Genomic DNA, 6865 nt, shown 5'->3' with positions numbered 1-6865 from the left:
CTGGGACACTCCAATACCTTCCCTGCTCTCCATGCAGCTCCTCTCCTCACCGAGGTCTTTGGGCATCTGGAATTTCTTCCCCTCCAGAGGCTGCAGAGCTTGGCCAGGCTGGTCAGGCACAGACCTGGCAGGTGCTGCTGTTACCTGTGCAAATGACCCCCCAAAAAACCACAAGTCAGTTTTAATGACAAATAGGGACCAACAAAAGCTCTTTTGTAATTTAAAACCATCAACCAAATAAATACAAGTAGTTCCAGAGGTGCCAGCAGTGGGTTTCCTACAGACTGGCTTTACACAGGGAGCCAGAGGTTCCATTAAAGCTTCTTCCCTGGATACAGGGTATTCCAGGCTGTGCTGCTTCATGTTGGACTCACTTCTTACAGGTGGTCTCAATGATCTTTAAGGTCTTTTTCAACCTAAATGATTCTAAGTGGAGTCTCCAGTGTCTGGAACAGTTCATGCAGCCCTCAGCAGAGGCAGTCAGGAGGGTTTTCCTTCCAGCAGCCTGAATTCTCCCAAGCTTGTGAGAGAAAAACTCCCTTTGGGACATCCCTGTCAAGTCTGGCTGAAAATGGACAGTCTGATCCTGAGCTCCTGGGGATAAAGAGCAGAAAGGAAAGTGACTGTGACACTGGAGGTGGCACCTGTGTCCTCAGGGGAGCACACAGCCTGCTTCAGCTCAGGTAGGTCCATGGCAGGAGTCCCTGTAAAGCAGGGAGCTTATTCAAGGCTGACAAGGGTCCCTTTCCTTTCATTGACTGTGTCTGTCTGACAAACAGCGAGTACATTCCATGAGGTTTTCCATGAAGATCTTCCCCACAGACCCCTCCCCATCTCCAGGGGCCTCCCAGCAATGGGGAAAAACACCCTATTTCCATGGAAAACAGAGAAAAGAGAAGAAAAACACTCCTGTGGGATGGGGGTTGAGGAACAGACCTCTGAAATCCTGGGGTCGCTTCACATCTGCCCCCATGACATGGAGATCTGGGACATTCCCACCCTGGTGCCGCTCCTGTCTGCACAAAACCTCCCAGGTATCCCTGCTGCCCTGGCACACGTTTGGAGGGATCAGGGTGCAACACTGTCAGGAGCAGAGAATGACATTGCACACAGGCCAGGGTGGGTGAGGAAAGTCAGGGATGAGAAAAGTCAGGGACGCAACAGAACGTGCTCACAACTGAGCCACTCCCCTGCAGGGAGCCGGGAGGATCCGCTCCCTCTGACAGGCTTCGTGCAGAGAGATGGAAATGTCAGAGCCCCGCCACCTCCATCCTGGCCATGAGGGGGTGTGTTTAACCACAGGCAGGGCCAGTGCAGGGTCTGTGTGGGATGGGAGAGCTGTGCACAGATCCCAGCACCCCGGCCACACCGAGCAGCCACACGTCACTCCCCAGGTATGCGGGGACCAGGGGACAAAGGAAAGAGCTCTCGTTGTTTGGGGCTGACCCTAAAGTTCAGCCAGGCTTTTCATGAAGTCCAGTGTTGCCACTTCTGGTGATGTTATCAGGAACCTGGGAATAGCTGGCACTTTCTTTTGTTCCGATTTACGGTTTGTTTGGGTTTTTCCTCTCCAGACCTTGACTCCTACAATCATGAGATTGATTTCTCATTTAACTCCATCACTCTATGTTTGACCCCCTGACAGGCTGGGAAATGTGAGCTGTGAGAAGCCTGGAGGTTTATTGCCCAGGAGCAAATTAAGAAATTCTCAACCATGGGATTGTTTAAAATAATCCTTTCTCAAAAATTTTTGCTGTTCATTAATTTTTTTTTTGGAGGCAGAAGTTCTGAATGCTTGGAGCTGACACCAGCAAAGCCCCTCACGCAGGCACCACCTCCCTCTGTCCCTGCACTGTTCCTCATCTGGCCATATCCCTCGTCTGGTGTTCCCCATCTCCTCTCAGTCATCTCTCTTTTTATCCAACACCTGCCTTGGACAAGGATCATCCCCAAAACCACATATTCCATATAAGGCTCCTCCTTCTCTGAGTATTCCTTGCAGCAGGGCACAGGGAGCCACAGGGGGAGATTTGTAAGGCAGGAAGGTGGTGCATGGCTTGGAAGAGGGACAGAGGTGATGCTAAGGGGAAGCACAAGGCAGGTCATCAACCTGCAAGGATGGCTACTAGAGCCTGGACCCGGTGGCCCAACGCAACTGCACAGACCTAAAGTGGCTCCTTTCCCCCATGAAAGCACTAATAAGGGGAACTGCTGACTTAAAACACTCTTAATAATGTTTTCCTATTTCTTTAACACCTCTCCCTGGAGCACTCTCTCCTCCCTTCACAGCGTCTTGGCCAATTACGCTTGCAAAACAAACAGAACACTCGATATCCCCATGAGCGGGGATTGCCGGGGTCAGGGGCCCGCAGCAGGCGGGGGCTCCGAGGTGGGTCACGGCACGGGAGCCGGCTCTGCTCCAGCCAGGAAGGCCCCTTCCCATCCCCGGAGATGGGGGACCACAGCCAGGCACTGTGGAGGGGCCAGGCCAAGGTGGGAAGGGCTGTGCCCCAGGCACAGGCACTGCTGGATGGTGGCACAGAGCTGGGAAAGGCCTGTGTCCCAAGGCCAAGCCCCTCTGGCCCCCAGCTGGGGTCTGGGTCTGTAAAACACCTTTTTCCCCTTGTGGAAGTGAAACAGCCCCAAGCCTGTGTGCTCAGGTCACTGGGGCTCTGACTAACCCTTCTTTTGTCTCATATTCAAGATGCTCCCAAGCTGCCCTCAAAGCTTTGTCAAACCATTTGAACTTTCACAGCAATTCAGCAATCAGAAACCTCCACCTTTTATCCATGAGCAGTTACAGGACCAGCAATATTCAGAGTTACTCTTCCCCACAGAACCAGTCCTTTGCTCAGGTTTGTGATGATTTTCCTCATTGCTCCCAGTTTGGAGGCAGAGCTGTGCAGAAGTTTACTGTAATGCCATTGACAGGGGCAGTGCAGAGTTCACAGCACAAAACCTCTGACTGCTTTTAAAGATTTAATTTTTAAATTTAAAAAATTTAATGAAAGTTTTAGAAATTTAAATTTGCATTCCCCGTCCCCATTCCTGGCTGCTCTGCAGTTCTTCCCTTCTGGACCAGTTGGTCTTTACAATCCCTTCCCATCACCCCCAGGTGAGTCAGGAAATTCCCAATGCTGTCCCAGGAGGACAAACCCTCCCAGCAGGGAGGGCACTCAGCCTCCAGCACATGCTGTCCCACAGACTTTACTATGAGCTCCACAGCCTGGAGATACAAACTGGGATGTCTGGTTGTAGGATCATAGAATCCTAGACCGGTTTGGGTTGGAAAGGACCTTGAAGATCATCTGGGTCCAACACCCCCACTGCAAGCAGGGACACCAGGGAGCTCAAGGCCCCATCCAACCTAGCCTTGGTCAACTGATATAGCCCATGAATGTTAGTTGTGTGGCCTAGGGGTCACTTGGAGCACCTGTCTGGGGAAACAGCCCCATATTTTGGGCTCTTGAGCTGCCCTGAAGCAGCAAAAGCGTGTTTGTTCTCAGGGCACAGGGGAGCAGGGCAGGCAGGATGTGCTGTGACCACTGCAGGGCCACACTTGCAGTGCTGTGCACCTTGACAGGGGTTGTGCCTGTCACACTGTCCTAAGGGACAGCAAGGGCTGCCTTTTCCTCCAGCGAGGAAACCCAACTGCCCACGTCAGCACAGCCTGCCTGGAGTCACAGGGTAAGGACAGTGCCAGGTCTGGAGGGAGCAACACTCCTCAAGTCTGACACACATCCTGCTCCTAATCAGCAACAGCCACCAATACCTCACCCCAGCCCATTGGGGGCCAATATTGTCATTTTTTGCCAGTGACCCAGGAGCAGAATGGAGATGCTCCTCTGATGCTGGATCCTCTCTCCCAGCAGAGCTGGCAGCTCACTTTGGCTCAGTCACAAGTGTTTGTTCAGAACAGCAAAACATCAGCATCACTCCAGCACTGTTCCAGTGCCGGCTGTCGGGATTCCTGGGCTGGACACAAGCAGGAAAGGAGGGGAGGTGTTTTCAGAGCACCTGCTGGCAGTGAGGATTCCCATTGGCACCATCTGTGAGCTGGGATGGAGGGAACTGCACCCACAGCTGGGCACAGCCCATGGAAACCCCTCACGGAGAGTGCCAGGCAGGCAACCTTGAAGCTTCAAGCAGCAAGTCAAATCCAGCTGTCTCCTGGCTCTGAACAGGAATCCTGGGGGAGAGCTGGGCTCAGATGGGAACCACAGAGGCTGCCACCCACATTCCACAGCGTCCGAGCACCTCCTGTCCATCCACAGCCATGGACAAAGCCCATGGAAATTTTTCATCCTGCTATCAAAACAAAGCAGTTCCCAGCTCTCTGCACAGCCTGACTACGAGGGCTGTGCCAAACGGGATTAAAGGAACTTGTTTAGACCAAAGGATCCCTTTTCCCTGCTGATGCTCCCGGGGAGTGTGGAGTGTGCAGGCTGTGTGTGCTTGGTCAGGGGGCCATTGCAGCCAGGGCTCAGCACAGCTGGGAACACACCAGGGTCACAGCTTTCGTGGACCCCAAGCCCAAGCTCTAAATTTTCTCCTGGCAGAAACCAGCCATAGCAACTGTAAAGAAAGGAATATGCACTGTGCCCCCCCAGACCCCGAGACATCCCTGGGGAAAACCCTCAGAACTCATAGATTTTGGTCTTAATTGCTTTGTCTCTGCTCTGCATTTATAAAAACCCCAGTTTGTCCAGCATTTAACACTGTTTAATGGGTGCTCAGCCTGGGCCTGCAGAGACCACTGCTTGTGGGCATTGAAGAAGTTTGGGAACAGCTTTCTACAGGGAGCACTTCTCAGTGGTGCCTCCTGACAGTGCACTGGGTTTTGGAGGTGTTTTAGGGCACATTTTGAGTTTGGGAGGTGATGTCCCACTGCTCCCCCCTTAGCACATGCACATGCTGGACCTGGCCCAAACCCTTCCACCCTCAGAGCTTTGCTTTGTTGTTTGGCAGTGGTGCAAAACACAGAGCACCTCATATGTTTGGGGTGGAGAGTCTGTTCCTGAGGTGGGACAGCACCATTGGAATGGCAGTGTAACACTCATTATCCTGAGATTTATCATCCCTATTTGCATTACAGACATTAAGGATCTGGTTGAGAACAGGGCTTCACTTACCACCAGCCACAGATTCTGTGGCTTGGTAAATATCTTTAAAGAGATAATATGAAAAAATACAAGCAGTAAAGCAGCATCAGAGCAGATTTAACATCCTTTCTTCCCAGCCCTATCCCAGATATGCCAGGTACAGCTCCAAGGGAGTCAGTAGGAGAGTGCTGCACCTCTGGGAAAAGGGGCACTGGTGACACCCAGGTAGATACAACCCTTGGGGTCCTCTGGACTGGAAGCAAACCCCGGGACTGGAATTGGTACCAAACACTCTCAGCAAAATTTGTAAGTGCTCTTTTACCAGTGACACACCAGGCACTTGTTTCACAGAGATCGACCAAGTGGAAATTACCAACTGCAAGAATTTTGCACCCCGATATTTTCTGCCAGGGGATGTTTAGGTTAGATATTAAGAAGAAATTCTTTCCAGAGAGAGTAATCAGGCATTGGAATGGGCTGCCCAGGGAAGTGGTGGATTCTCCGTCACTGGAGGTTTTTAAGATGAGGTTGGACGTGGCATCAGTGCCATGGTCTGGGAACCACGGTGGGCTTGGATCAAGGGTTGGACTTGATGATCTCAGAGGTCCCTTCCAACCTGGCTGCTTCTATGATTCTGTGATTCAATCGAATCTCTGTTTCCAGGGGCAAAAGGACGGACAGCAGCGCTACCCGGAGCCGTGTCCCGACGGGAGCCGTGTCCTGCTATTGCCACCTCGTGGGGCCTCGCAGCAATGACCAGGTCACCCCCGCGGGTGATGGCACAGGTAGGGATTGGGATGTTCCACGAAGAGCAGGTACAGCCCGGCAGCGCTGGGCTCTCCCAGGGCAGCCAGAACGGGCGGGAAGCAATTCCCAGGTTCTCTAAATGCTGTGCATGCCCTGCAGAATTGTGTGGGTATAGAACAGCCCTCGCTTCAGGCCAAAGGGGCTCCTGCTACAGTGTCCTCTGCTCTGCTCAAGTGCCATCCTTGCAGGATCCAAAGGGTTCAAAAAAAGCTCCAAACACAACCACTACCTGACCTCACTGCCCCTTGCAATAGGGAAAAAACCAACATTCTTTGGTTGCTGAATAATTCCTCCTCTAAAACAGCAAAGGAACTAGGTAGGATTTGCAAGGCCTGATAAGACTTAGCACAACCTGATAAGATTTAGCTCCTGCTTCCTATAGATTCTTGTTCTGAAATACCAGGAGATCTCCTGCACCGTACACAGCCCACAACACAACCCAGACACTTACCCAGAGGTGCACTAGGAAGGCCTTTTAGCAGCTTTCTTCTGCTCTTGGTTGTAGAAAGCAAACACACAAATCTTCCAGGAGCCCTTCTAGGACTCCTGGGATTCTCAGTCAGCCAGGAAAAGCACAAAACCAATGCTGAGGTCCAAGGGGGAGTCAGGCTCCCCCAGCAACTGGAGGTGACCCGTGGGGTTGTTGCCACAGCTGCAGGTCTGCTGGGCTCCACTGGACTCCACTGGGCTCCTGGCCCAGCCCCAGTGAGGCCCTCCCTGTCCCCTCACTCACATACTGGGATCTTTCTAAAGGAGCCTCTCCCAGATCCTCCTGACTTCCCTCCTGTTCTGGGAACTCATTGTTTGGGCTCAACCCGAATGGGCCAGTGCTCAGGGAAAGGAGATGTCCTGGAGGCAGAGTTCTCTGCTGGAAGAGAGATTTCTGCCTTGAAAAAGGGAGGACTGCTTTCCCAGGAATGTCTTTCAAAGGATACATGCCCAGTTTGGGAAGAGGT

This window comes from Corapipo altera, unplaced genomic scaffold, assembly GCF_003945725.1.
Source record: "Corapipo altera isolate COAL_440 unplaced genomic scaffold, ASM394572v1 50, whole genome shotgun sequence".
Lineage (NCBI taxonomy): Eukaryota > Metazoa > Chordata > Aves > Passeriformes > Pipridae > Corapipo > Corapipo altera.
This window is presented reverse-complemented; position numbering follows the sequence as displayed.